Genomic DNA, 15,104 nt, shown 5'->3' with positions numbered 1-15,104 from the left:
TCACACTAAAACAATAGTTGTGAATAAGTGTCATAACTCAGAGACAGGTGAGAAAATAGGAGTATCTTGACATAAATGCAGATGTAAGATGTACCTGTGCACCTCAGTGCTGATGAGGGATGTTTTGCTCTCCTTGGGGAGCCGTGGTGTCCACTGCTGCTTTGCTGGGCTGGCAACCCTGAGTTGTGACAGGAGGGAGGACACAATGTCCAGTCCCAATATCTAAGGATAAATCCCATCAAACATAACTGAGTTGTTCTGCAGGAACTGTTGAGCAATTCATAATTAAACATGTCAGACAGCTTTCTGAGGACATGGGGTTTGACTCCTGTTGAGACAAAACACTTTTCATAATGAAGAATGAGTATTTTAAATGATCCGTAATGAGCTTTTCCCAAAGCCATAAATATGCTCCTCTTGATCTATCATGCACTTAGTACAGCCATGTGTTGTGTGAGGCTTTCAGAACAAACACCGACATAGAGAAGATGTGGGGATGAGGAAGAGCTTTGAGATATCAGAGCCAATTACACTAAAATCCAAAAATACATAAAGCATTTCATCAAGGGAGATCAAAGGGCCTTTAATGGAGGAAGAGCTGTGGTCTGGTTTTACCCATGGGAAAACTCTGGGAAAGAAATTGTCTGGCCAATTCTATAGCAGCATTCTTTAAATGTTAACCCGGGAGTTTATTTTACGTTAATCGCAGCTTCCCATAGGCCCTCGCAGCCTCTTGAGAGCTCTGCCCAGACTTGCAGCAGCCTTTACCCATTATGGGGTGAGACATGGAGCAGGCGGGATGAAGAAAGAGGGGAAGGTCTGCAAAAGAAACAAAACACAATCAAACCCATGAACAAAACAAGGTAGTACCCACTGTAGATGTCTGATGTGTGTTACATCATGTAAATAAGGTACAATCACCCCCACTAAAATAGTTAAAACTGTGACTGAAAAGAATGACAAAACTTTTTTGCAGAAGTTGTCTTGCATATTATGGGTTGGAAATTGTTGCTTTGGACTGTGAAGAGCCCAATGGCTATTAAGAGTCCTGAGTTTTAATGTACATTAGGAATATTCCAGGAAAATAATACCAAGGATTTTTCTTCTAGATCAGCTCAAGCAGCATAGCTATACTTATCTGGGTATTTAGTGGAGCACGTTGTTCCTGGATAATGTGAAATTCTGGAAGTGATGGAGAAGCACTCAGTTATCCCTAACCTTAATGAACTGTGGATGAAATGTTCCTTAAGCATAATTTCCATGTTTTTACATTTGTCTCAGAGAGGAAAGACCACAGTGGCAAAGCACAGAAATGCAGTCCAGCTCTACACATGGACAAACTGGCATGGCGTGATGCTCGCAAGGATATTCGGGATCTGCATTCACACTTATCATCTCCAAAACACAGGAGCTTCCCGTGGACAAGCCAGTCTTGATATGATCAGAATACTGAATGTTTCTGCTGTGGGAAGTGCTTAAAGAGTTTGGTTCCACTTTTAGATCCTGTTTTTGGCCAACACTAAGCCCTTCAATGAGCTTTGAGGCTGTTCTCTACCTGCTATAAGCTGGATGATGAGGACCCAATTCTAATAATATCTTTCTCCCTCTGCCTCCCTCAAGCTTAATTGATGACCTGTGATTCTGCATCCTCTTTTATGTGGACTTGACTCTGTCTCAAGGAAAAAATATCAAAGCATTACCTGGAGATTCTTTTCTGCATTTATTTTATTTAAATCCTTCCTCACTTACACCAGACATCTGTTTTAAATGCTATTTGTTAGCATTATTTGGCAATATTTAATAGAAAATTATATACTTTATGGCACTATATTAGCTCCCACTGACTGAGGACCAAGGACCCTGGACAATTTTGCACAAGTGCATGGATGGTGCTGGGAGCAGGAAAACACCCAGATATGTCCATTGCCTCTGATGTTAGCTGGTGGAAAAACTGGTGGAAAACTCCTCTGCATCAATTTGCGATGCAGCCCCAGAGGAAAACGTCACTGCGACCACCTCTGATTGCTTCACGTTGCTGCTTTCTCCTTTTATGAGCTTGGGATGCTTTTGCTGTCTTTCTCCCTTCACTCTACTGGGACTTGCACTTCCAATTTGTCTTCTCAAACGATTCCGGAGGATGTTTCCGGAAGGACCTTGTCTCTTGAATTTGTTTCCCCTGTCTGATTCACAGAGCCTGAGCTTGTTTGATCTCCCAGGGCTGGCGTTTCCAGCAGCTCCCTGGGGCTCCATGAAAGGGGAGTAAGGAAGGAGAGTTGACATGTGCTAGGCAGAAATCTCCATATTTTAAAGGGTATCATGTATCCCTGCTGGAACAGTTTTAATGGTCCACAAATCAGGAAAATAAAAGAAAAAAACCCAACAAATTATGAAAACCACACTTAAAGCATTCATTGTTGAAAGCCCAGATCTTCTGGGGCCACTGTCTTCATGGAGGCTCCACAGGGCCACAACGTGAGGAAGCTTTTGCCGAGATCTAACTCCAAGACCACACTCGCCCGGGGCTGGGTGGGAGCTCTCAGGCACAGTGTTTATTTTTTAGGGAAATGTTTCCATTTTTGGTAAAGGAAGCAAGAGAAAATATTTCCAAGGATGAATATGTAAAGGCATTATCTATGGAGATTTATGCCCTGCTTATAACAGCCAATGGGAATTTGGTGAAGTGTGTGTTAGAGGAGGTAAAGACTTATTTTTTTCCTCTGTAAAAATCCTAGAGCAGAATTCTGCTCTCCTCGTGACATCATCTGATGAGACTTAACAGTTACCAAGGCTGGCCAAGCCAAAAATGGTTGCTGGGATTATCAGAATTGCTTGGTAAAATCAGCATTCATTCAGAGTGTTGCAGCTTCTGTCTCCTCTTCATTCCCCATCATTCCTTCTCCATTTGTACCCTCTGCAAATCCCAGTCACTGCAATTAACACAGAAAAATTAAGAGCTCCAAAAAGAAATTCTGCTGTGTTTAAGTAAGCTGTTTAATATGTGTCTTCTGTTTTAGTCTTTGGTCACAGGGTGATAAGAGCAATTGCCAGGTGCTGAGAATGCTCCAGCTCTTCAGTAAGGAGATATATTTTATGGGAATTATACATATAGATTGGATTTAATCTCACCTGTACTCAGAAAGGCAGTTACTGAGACCGAAGAAACAAGTACTCACAGGAAGCAAATGATGAGACTGGCCAACGGTTTTGCAACTTATTGTTTAGACAGGCAGAAAGAAACATAATCTTTTATTGTGAGATTGTGAGAACAGATTCTCCAAATGTGTCCACTATCATTTATAAGCACTTTCAGAATATGTTTGTTCTGCAAAGTCCTCTTGGAATGGGATTTACATATAAAAGTGTTTGCACTGTATAAACACTGGGTAATTTTTCTGCTCCCTGGTCAGTCACTGACTAAAGCAAAAAATAGTTGGTAACTATACAACCAAAATGTAATTTCATTTGGTCTCTGAATGTTCTGAATCAAGATGTGCTTTCTACAACTATTCTGCAAGAATAGTGAAAATATTTGTGAGGAAGTCAAAATCCATATTAATGTTTCAATAATAAAGTTGTGCAAACTCCTACAAATGTTGAACATCTAGAAAGGTCAACAGCTTGTAGGGATTTCCCATTATTTTAGCAGAGAAATCACTAAAGTAACCATTCATTTGCTAGGACAGCATCTTTTACAAATATTCTCCAACATATTAGAGTTCTCTGGTTAAAACTATTAAAAAAGGACTTGACACTTTTCCCCCACTCTCCCCAGCCTGCAGTGCCAGCGGTGCCACCACTGGCTGACCAGTTATTTGGTGTTAGACAAGAAGTTTTCACAAGGAAGAAATATCTTTCCGCCTCTTTATCTATGAGATAAGCAAGCAACACTTTCTCCTTTCCTTAGCAGCTCTCATAAGCCATGGGCTCATGCATATTTTTTTCTGCCCAGGGAAATCATAGATGCAACCCCTTGCTGCCACAAATTACTTGTTTCTCCCCTTTGGAGATACTTTTCCACTCCTCCTGCAGATGCCCCATCCATCTTCCTCATCCTCCTCCTGACTGAGGGACTGAGGGAGGCCAGAATGTGCCAGATCCAGAGGGGACACAAATGGGGGTCCCCATGAGCTGATCAAGGGACATGGGCATCCAAACATCTGTCTCATTTCAGAGCAGAAGAGGCATATGTGGAAATATCCTGTGATTGTACAGGGCTCTAGAGACCTCTCGTGGACAAACACATTTGTTTCCTTCATGTTTGCATTAGAGACGAGTCACATTATTTCCCAAGCTTTCACCCAGTGTGTTGTTGTTGTTGTTGTTGTTGTTGTTGTTATTATTATCATCATCATCATCATTACTATCATTATCATTATTATCATAATTATCATTATCATCATCATCATTATAATTAGCATTATTATTATTAGCGGTCCATGGTGGTGCAAAGGCTGATTCTGGTCCTATATTGATGATCAAGCAAATAATATTTTGCACATTTTTTAATCTACTTTCTCACTTTGCCTTGTTCTGCGGTTTATTTTTATGTTAGTATGTGTATTCTCAAGTGACGTATGGCAGTAAATATAATTCAAATTCACATAGCTGCCTTATTGCTCTTGGCCAAAATAACTTTGTTTTTTTCTTAATATTGTCACTTGTTAGACAATATAGATGCTGCAGAAGGAAGAATTAAAACAGCAACACTAAATTTTATTCCTATGTATTTATTATTGACCATAAATCATTTGGAATGCGGTATTTTTTCTCATCCTAAAAACCTATTGGGATACATTGATTTTGTTGACTCTTTTCCCTTCCACTTTTTATTGATATTTTATTTTTTTTTTGTCACAGAGCTGAAGATTTCCATTGCAGAGGAAGAAATCTGGGGGTTACTGAGCATTTCTCAGGCTGGCAGGAGGTGTTCAATGCTTGAAAACTACCACTCTTAAACAGGAAAAAAATCAGGGATTAAATTTTTATTTACTGATGAAAAAAATTCAAATTTTTTCCCTGAGAAATGTGTTAACCTGGTTGGGTCCAGGCCCTGGGAGATACCTCCTATAAGATGAGTGTTATACCAAAATCCGTGTGTCTGTACCCACCTGCCAGTGCAGGGATAAATTGCTTTTTCCCCAGAGATTATCCGATTTTTTCCACCATTCGCCTCATTTCCCAGTTCCATCCTTTCCTCACTTAGGTGATTTATTGGTGACCCTTGATGTTTTCACTTAACAAAAAGCATAAGGAGAAATGACTGTTTCCTTCGCTGTCCTGGTTTTGCATGAAAGTGGTGAAAAATTAAAGTCAGACAAAAAGTTTTATATTAAGGAGATATAATTAAAGAGTGCACCCAGTTCTCAGGGCTTATCTTTAGCCTCTGTGAGAAGCCAACTGTGTGGAAGTCAAAGGCAAGGTAATTTTTCTTTTTAATATTGCAATAACACTAAGCTATTTTAAGAGAAAATCTGCTGACAATTTTGGACAGAAAGCTACATTTCAAAAATAAATTAAAATCTTGGCAGGAAGCTCCTGATTTCACAGGAAAATTTCGGTGTACCAGAGAGCTGAAAACTCAATAAGCGGGACATATTTCAGCTGAATTCGCTTTGATTTTTGCCAAGGGAAAAACACAGATTGGATGCTTTCTTTTGAATTTTTTTTTTCTGTCGTTTTTCTGCAGGGGAAAGGACTCAACGCTAATGGGGCAATTGGGAAGAAGGGGATGAAGCTGTTGAGGTCCAGAGCTACACCATGCAAGTAAGGCTTTAAATATTGTGCTCTAAGCAGACTTTAAGTAGATGTTTAAGTGGGTTTTAGAAGAAATTTCTCGCTTCAGCAGGTTGCTCGACTCGGCTACTACACCTGTGCAATTTTAACACCACTTTTTAATTTATTCTTATCCCTGTGCTGACTGTAATCCAGCATATTCTCATAATAAAATTCTGCATATTTTTCAGGCATCAGGGAAAAACTGGAGCAATCCTGGATATCAGCTGTACCAAGGCCAAACTTGGATATGGAATCCCAAATTCTTGCCTCATTTTCCTCTCTATCCTTGTCTAAAGCTTTCTCATTTCAGTTTGACAAACCACCAAGAAGTTTGAGCCTGAATATTTTTTTTTGTGGTACATCTTATCGGTCAATTACTGTTTTAATTTAAATGTACAAGTGCCTATCTCTCCGTTCACAGTTATTCAGCCTGATATAAAACAATTGTTTGGTTACAGACTTTATGAATCAATGTTATCACGTCTCGTGAAGTATCTTATTTGCTTTGTGATATGAATGTTTAGCGTATTTTATATTCTATTTTCTTGGTTTTTACTTTTATGTGCCATGAAAACCAGGGTGATCTCAGCGGGCTATTTTCCTGTTGTTAAGCCCTGAACCCTAATCTGAAGGAAACAAACCCAGCTCCTCTTATTTTCAAACAGATAAGATTTGCGAGGTTATTAATCACTGGTTCAAATGGCTACACAGGGAATTGAAAATGATATACGGTTTTATATAAAACCTGTCAACATTTATTACAGAGACGGACCATCCGTCCAGTGGGAGCCTTAGAAAGTCATTATGTGTCTGGTGTATGATAAAGAGCGATTTAACTGCATAAACAGCCATGACATCATGCTGAACTTACATGTTCTTTCATCTGCCCCTAAATGATACCATTTCTTTTTTGCTATTGCCCTCAGCTTTGATTTTGGATGAGGGAGTTCTTTCTCCTCCCATGGATAATTTTATCTAGTTATATTTTATTTATTTATTTATTTTTAATAGTGCAAATAGCCATTGTTGGTTTTATTCTTCTGAAAGACCTGAAAAAGCTTTCTGGCTGGATTCAGAGGATTAGCTCATGGGCAGGTGTAAATCGACATTATCCCACAGAAGCTGGCCTCCGTCAGACAAGGGTTTAGCTCTTGTTGTTTAATCTTGGTGAATTTGTGCACTGGAAAACATGAAATTATATCCTTCCCCAAGGAAACAGATCCTGGTAGGTGCTGGACGCACTGAAAAAAGACAAGTATCACATTCCTTTATTTCCTTTCTCAGCATTGCTTCTCAGACATTAAACCTATTTCATGGGTGACTGATATGTTAGGGCTGCCCAACCCACTGGCTATGCTGACAATTAATGACATAGATAACTTAAAAACCAGATTAATTTCTTTTTGCTGTAGCTGCCATAAGCACTATGAGTGCCCAAAAGCCTTTAGCTAGAAGGGCTTTCAGTATGTGGTGTAACATCACCGTTACTATGACAAAGTAGTTTAAAGCCCTCATAAATATCCCATAAAAATCTTCCGTTGACCATTCGACAATGAAATAAACTGACAATGGTGCTTGAAAAGGGTGTTGTATATATATATATATACATATATATATATATATATAGAGAGAGAGAGAGAGGGAGAGATGTGGACGTACTTTGCAGAAGCTGATGGTGGGAAGTCTCCCCTTGCATGGATGCCACGGTGCAATCGTAGTCACTGTGGGAACCCCCGGACGCCCTCCCCACTTATTGCCAAGGACTGGAGTAACCAATGATAAGATCACAGTGTGCAATAAACTTCCCAAGTCCCTTCCAAGGGATAAAAGATGGGAAGCAAAGTGTTTTAAGTGTGGCCAGATTGCTGTTCTAGGCTGAGGAGAGAAAAAAAGAAAAAGCAATGAAAGTGGAATTTGGAAAAATAGTCTGTGAACCATGTAAAATTGTGTTTGGCATTGAGAAATTAAATTACATTATGTGGAGATCAATAAATACAGCTTTTTGCAACTGGGTGTGCTGCAGCCTTGAACTGGCGTCACGGGGGCTGCAGATACTGAAGGGCAAAGATGTGTCAGAAGTGAAATGGAGAAACTGAGATAGGAGTCTTGGAGAATGACAAAGATTTCTCATTCCTTTCTGTGATTCCTCACTCCAGTGCAGGAGGTTGCTAGAAAATTGATGGGTTTTCCCTTGTGCACACAAAAAGGTGGTTGTTAGAGCAGAGAGGAAGATCAATGTGTCTTACAATAAAGGTGTCAGGGGTTTTTTTTTTTGCAAATTCACTAAGGAAAAATAACAACAGGGGTTTTTTTTATATCCCTTTTAAAAAAATAGTCTCGTCTGACCACCAGCCATTCTTCTCTTATGTGTATGCTTATTAAACACTGTTTAGATTCCCGCTTGGAGCTCCTGAACTCCACTCCTATCCCTAACAGGGCTTGTGTCACTTCTAAGTAGAAACATCTTCAGAGATCATCGTGGATCATCCTTCAGAGTAAAGGATAGTTTCTGTTTTCCATTTTTTCTGGAGAAAAAAAAGTATTTTGCATTGTTCTATGAACCTGATGAGTATCTAGTCTCCCTTCCCTGCACATCTGCTGCAACAGCAGAATGCTGTTAAAAGGTTGACTATAAACTGGAAGAAAATATACCCAGTCTTTAAAAGTCACAAAATATCAACAAAAACACTGCAAGAAGAGAGAAGATTTTATTGGGAATGGGATTTCCACAAGGCATTTCTCCATTTTCCAAGGGATGTATGCTGTAATCCTCTGAGGTCACAGTCACAGAAGAAGTCCTTGAGATGTGACCATGGTGTAGTTGTCCATAACTGTGTCAGCTTTGAAGTGGTCACTGTCTAAACCCCAAAATAAGTACCCCACATCTCAGAGGAGTTTTAAAGCCTGTCCTGAGCTTTACTTTGCCATAGCTAAGTATAGGTGAACTCCAGGTGTAAAACACCAGTGCAAAACTCTGACAGCAGAGTAGCTCTTCCCTGCAGGGTGGATGTTCAGTGTAGGTAATCCTCCCTGCAGCCAGCAACTGAGTTTTTTGTGTTGCCACTGTTGAAAGTATTATGCTTGTTGTTACTTGGAAGAAGGTGTTTGCATGAGCTGGCAGATTGTGAAGTCCCTGGTGGTCATAAGTAGCTGAGATGACTGCATCTGAGGATAACATTTCTTGGGAACAGGAGTCATTTGCGTGAGTAAAGTGTCTACAAATGGTTTTTATCAAAATACACACACTGTGTTTAAAGGGAAAAGCATGTATGTGGGAAGAGACATTTTGTTAAGGCTTTTTCTGTTAGTATTTCAGTCTTATTGTAGGTATTTTCCTCTGAAATGGGCACATAATTTTGAATATCAAGATCTTTTTAATGAAAAAGATGACTTGATTATTGGCTAAAGCTGATGCTGTAAAATGTTCTGCTCTTGGGTAAAAAATAGGTTCACTGTTTATGCAATTCTAAATTCTTCCTTTTAAAACAAAATTTACAGCCTCCTGAAATGGCTTGCACAGACCTCCCAGGCTTTGATTTCTTGCAGAGTTTTTGAAATGCATATTAACCCTGAGACTGGTAACAGACTGAAATAATTACACTCAATGGTAGGTGTTAATGCCTTTGACATTGCCTGCCGGTTGTCTTCATACTTGTGAGAAATTTATGTACCAACTGTCCAGCATTTTACTGCCTTTCCTCTTAAGGATTACCCTCCATGCCATGAATCTCCTTGTTCATTTATCATTGTGATTCTTCAAATCAGATTTATTTTGAAGAAGAAAACAAGGCATGGGCTACAGATTGCTCAAATTGTGGTGAGATTTTTGGGGAAGGGCTCCCTGCACAGGCATAGCATTGCTTTGTGCATTTGCTACGTGTTGATTGCAGGACAGGGGAAAAGCTGGGGAAGATAGCTGGGGTGTGCTGTAACCAGGCAATATGCTGAAAAGCAGCCTGCAGATCTGCTGAGAATTTCAGAGGGCATCTAACAACAACAGCTTGGTAAACCTGCACCTCTCAGTCTTTGTTTTGGCTAAGGAAGGTGGAGTTGTTGGTTTTCTAATCCCCTGGGTTAAATATCAGCTGTCCCACTGCAAAACCATAATGGAGATGAGAAAATTCAGTGTTTCTGCGGAGTAAACTCAGCTGTGGTGTCACTTGGTCCATTTTCCAGATGGAGATCATGGTCAGCACACCTGGAGCCTCACCTCTCCTTGCTTGGTCTCCATTTATTCTGTCCACACACCCCACCTCCTCCACCTTCTTTTCAGACTTGACAGCATCATAATGTATGTGTTATGCCAGTGTTTAATAATAAAACAGACCGAGAGGAGACTCAAGTCATTGTGCCAACACAATGATTTATCTAGATTTATCTCTGCCTTGTGGGATCCTCTGCTCCCAGATCTCCACAGTAAGAACTGGGGAATGTGCAGCTGAAGACAACAGAGAAATTGGCTTTTGCCAGCTTTTCAAATGCTGGATCCTAAACCTGCCTCTTGGAGGTCTTCTGTGGCCTTTGGAGAGAGGATAGGCAAGGTTAACCTGAAGAGAGATAGGAGGCGTACAGGTACCGGGGGACTGAAACCTTCACCACAACCAGGCTGTGCATTCACGGGAGGCATTGACTTCTTCTGTCAGCTAGATGCCAGGTCGGTGGTAGCTTTGTAAAGACAAAATGATCAGGATATACTCACTAAGGTGCAGGTCATGCCCATTACCTGTGCTTTATTGGGTTTTCATCCAGGCTTTAGGTAAGAGGTGGATGCAAAGTGTCACTGCTCCATGCCTTCTAGCTACAACTCCCAGTAACGCACGGCGGCAGGTTCACCAACCACATCACCACCCAGGCACAGATAAAGCTGTGGTTTTACAGCTGGGTGGAATCACACGTCCTCTCTGATGTCTAGGAGTGCTAAGCCAAAAAGTCATAACATTAAAGTGTATGATTTCACTGCCGTTTGTTTTCCTGGCACACAAGTGTGTGCACCATTGTGCAGGAGCATGTTTTGGGTGCATATGTTGGGTGATTTGACTTTCTGCTTGGTGCTCTCACAGTGGCTTTGCTTCCAAAGGCAAATATGCAACTGCATAGAATCATAGAATAGCTTGGGTTGGAAAGGACCTTCAAAGCTCATCCAGTGCCACCCCTGCCTTAAGCAGGGACATCTCCACCAGCTCAGGTTGCTCAGAGCCCTGTCCAGCCTGGCCTGGGATGTCTCAAAGGATGGGGCATCCATCACCTCTCTGGGCAACCTATTGGAGAAGTCAGAGCTTGATGAGGTTTTTGCTTTGCTTCCTGATTCCGGAAGAGTTGAAAAAGCTGCTTTTTAGTCCATGATAACCAGCACTGAAGTGTGGCAGCATCTGCCATCCTGTATGCCAGAGCTGCAGTGTGCAGCATGAGGCTGCAGGAAACGTTGATTTGTGCTGGGTGGATTGGATCTGAGCTTTATTTTTCCAGGTGGTTGTGGAAGAGGCTGGTTCTGTACATTGTGACGATGAATGAAGCAATTTTCCTATCAGATTCTGACATGTTAAACTCTCCTGGGTGATGCTGAGAAGACTATGAGAGGATTTAAACACCTAAACAATTATAATTATCTGCAGCCAACACACCGGTCTGTCAATACTGTTGCTCAAAGTGAAAGTGTTGAGTGAGAACTGAGCGACGAGTAGCAAAGAATAGGCATGGAGGAGGAGCAGCAACCTCTCCAGACTTTCTGTACTTATCAGAAGGGATTTGTTGGGCATATGCAAGTGTCCTGTAAAGCAGCATGTGCAGCCCACGTTCGTTGCTCTGGTGTGTTTGAAGACGTGCTCACCAGGAGCCTCAGGACAGCTGTGTGCAGCGTACACAAACCAGCTGGAAAATAAATACAGCACAACGGAGCATTTGTCACCTTCCACAAGCATTTCACCAACTGCCTTATGCCTTGGTGACATCGTTTTGACCATTGGCTGGAAGAAACCTGGTGCCTCATGAACACCTCCAAGGGGATGTTCTGCTCTCCAGGGGTACACTGGTTGTCTTTTCTTTTTTTTGCCCTGTATGGGGACATTTCTAGTCACACTAGGATTTATTTATTTCAGTGTCTATGGTTCATGTATCATAGGTAACCCAAACAATCTCTTTTTGTAGACTATTTCCACAACTTTAGACTAATTTGAAGTCGAAATAAATTGATAACAGGTATTTCATAGCTCTTTTGAATTCATCAGAAGTGAGGAAAGGGAAGATTGGTGGAAAGCTATTTTCTTCTTGTTCCAGGGAACTTTGAAGAGTTTTGCTAAAACAGTAGAGTTCTTTAATAATGTTTTCAGCCACACTCCATCAAATAGTGTGGCTGAACAGGGAAATGGCCAGACCTTTGAACTGTATTTGTGGCTCCTCATCACTCACTTCTGTGCAGAACTCTCATAACAATGATCCCAAATAGAAAGGCAGGAGAAGTATTTAATACACGAGCAGTGTATAATATATCATCTGATCTCAAAGAAATTGTAAATGATCCTACATCTAGGCAGACCCATGGGTTGCATCGCAGTAATTTTATTTTCTTTAATACCTTAGTTGGGTGTAAACTCTGAGGAGGTCCTTTAGCTCAGCCCTGTGCAGAGAATATGATACAGATGAAACCTTCCTATGGTTTAAAGAGACCCTGTGAACCAAAAGCTATAGGTTTTACATTTAAAAAAAAAAAAAAAAAAAAGGAGAATTATCCTCAGACTCATTTTTCTCCCCCTGCAGTGAAAGTGTCACAGGGATTTGGTTCCTTTGAAGTCTGAGTTAAGAGACGAGCAGGGAGGTCAATATGTGGGGGAAGGCGTTGATCCAAAGAGCCGTCTCTCCTGAGTTAAGAACAAAATAACGACGGGTGAGCTGGTGAGAAGCAGCTCTTTTTGGACAGGGGGTCCACAGGGTGGTCACACACATCTGAGACATCTCCAGACCTCCCATCTTACTGTGCAGGAAGCTCATGTAGAAAACCACAGTATCTCAGCCCCCTCCCACCTCCTCTTCTAATGTAGCATCAAACTGCCTGTAAGCCTTCCTGGATGAAAGAGACCCAAAGTATTACAAAATGAGGCACTCTTTAAGCTGAGTTTACAATCCTCATCCTGAGGTTGGGAGATGTGAGGCCCCTTTTGGATGTGAGGCCCCTTTTGGACAGGTGGGGCAAACCAGGTTGTGGATGGGTGTTTCCTGCCTGGTTGTTGGCTGAGGGGGGTGGGAGAATGTGTCTTTTTGTTTAATAGGAGATAATCAGCCCTTGTGGGATGCAGGCGAGCAGGGCTGAGCAGAGAGCAGCAGTCAGCACTGCTGTAACATATTTCCTCTCGCAGATTAAAAGCCCTTTCTATAACCTCAGCAACACCCGCTGCCAAAAGCATTGTTTTACAGAGTGCTGTGGATGCTGCCCGTTAAACAGCAATTAGTCTGCGTTGGATGCATAGCCGGCTCTCTCTCCCAGATCGCTAGTTATTAAGATATTTATGGTTAATATGAATTTCCCCCGCCATAAATCACCAGCCTTTATACCTGCAGGGAAGTCATGGCAATCAGCGACCCTGCTCAGCTGGCCCGGGCAATGAGCGCTGTCTTGTAAAATAAAGATTGTAACAACTTATCGTCATCGTAAAAACAACAGGAGAGGGAAAAATCCCAGTGCTGGTATCTGATAACGTGCTGTAATCAAGCGCTTGCATATCCTCTTCGAGGAGGCTGGTAAATGGAAAGTTACACGGATTCATTTGTCACTCGGGGACTTCTGGACAAGGAGCCAAAGCCTGTTGCAATTAGATGGGTGGGAGGATGAAGGAGCAGTGATGTGGAGGACCATGTGCCGGCAGGCGTGGGGTGCAGCTCTGGAAAATGCCAGATCTAAGGAAATCTGCTGGGAACCAGGACACCATCTACTGGGACAGGCTACCATAGGTGCTGCAAGCTAATTCCCAAACCAAGGCTGTCCTGAGATGTGTACGTGTTTTCTATGCAGTTTATATGCTTTGAAAACGTGGGTTATATGTATATCTCAAAATAAACCCTTCTCAGCAGTATTAAGTATGCATGTGGCACATTGTTTTTTTCTCGTGATTAGCATTGGAGTGTAGAGTGATTATGAGCAATGTGAAAGTATGCAAAGTATTTCTAACTTTAGAGCTGATCTCATTTTTACTCTGCAACTTTGGTGTTACCAGAAACTGATGTTCATATCAACTCTGACTGCTTCCAACCACAGACCTCCAAACCAGGGAAATCACTCTCCCTTTCCTCTTTTTTCTTTCTCCTTTTTTTTTTTTAAAAAACAAACAAACAAACAACTGTCTGGGAAACATTAACTAAAGTGCCTTAACTGACAGCAGAGAGCAGGAGATGACACATCCTCTTCCACAGGTGTGCACCTCCCAAGCTCACTTTATTTCCCCTATACATAAGATACCAGCAACCTCGCTCATGTTACTGCCTCAAGCCACATCACTTTATCTCTGGCTCTTCCTTTCAGGTGTTTCCTCTTGTCTTAAATAACGTGACAAGGGATTTCGTGTGCACCTCGGACCACAACATGCCTTTCGAGCACTGCTGCAGACAGCCAACCATCCTTGCATTCCCCATTACTCTTTGCACCATCTTCCTGCATTTTGCAGAGGAAAATCCAGACCTGATCAATATCTTTCCCTTATTACTAGGGGCTCTGGATTGACAAGAGTAGGTTTAAAACATTGCAGCAGCCCTGCTAGCACTAGTATATTTTCTTCCAGTATCAGCTTACAGCTGCTTTCGTACCATCTGCACCGTGTGCCCCAGTTGGAAAGTTAATACAATGATAAAGGGATAGAAAAATCACTTTTAAAAATCTTGTGCTGAGTACACAGGAGCTGTTTCAGCCGTCTGGGGAGAGTATTAAAATGCAATGTCAGTAGATGGCACTCTTTTATACTTTATGAGGATGCCGTACAGGTAGGGAGATCAGGAGATACTGCTAACACAGATCTTTCTCTCCCTCACTCAATGCAAAAATGTTCCACCAAGATCAGTGCAGAAAAGGTGAGGGGTTTGCTCTGCATAATTTCCTCTCTTCCCTTTGCTTGTGCTGAGCCTTTTGCAAAGGTTCAAATGTAGGGATGATCTCTGTCATTTATGGCTTTTGGGATGATATGCTCCCATTGCCACACGAAGGCAGAGATGCATTCATGTGCTTATTAAATAGTTTTAACTACCTCTGCTTGGAAAATATTCGGATTGTTGTAAATGGCTGTGAATGGTCTCATTTGCTCCCGGAAACTTGCTAAAATTGAGCTAAAAGGGGTGACATTTTTATCGCT

This window comes from Nesoenas mayeri (assembly GCF_963082525.1).
Source record: "Nesoenas mayeri genome assembly, chromosome: 12".
Lineage (NCBI taxonomy): Eukaryota > Metazoa > Chordata > Aves > Columbiformes > Columbidae > Nesoenas > Nesoenas mayeri.
The sequence above is the reverse complement of the archived record's forward strand: the minus strand, read 5'-3'. Positions refer to the sequence as shown.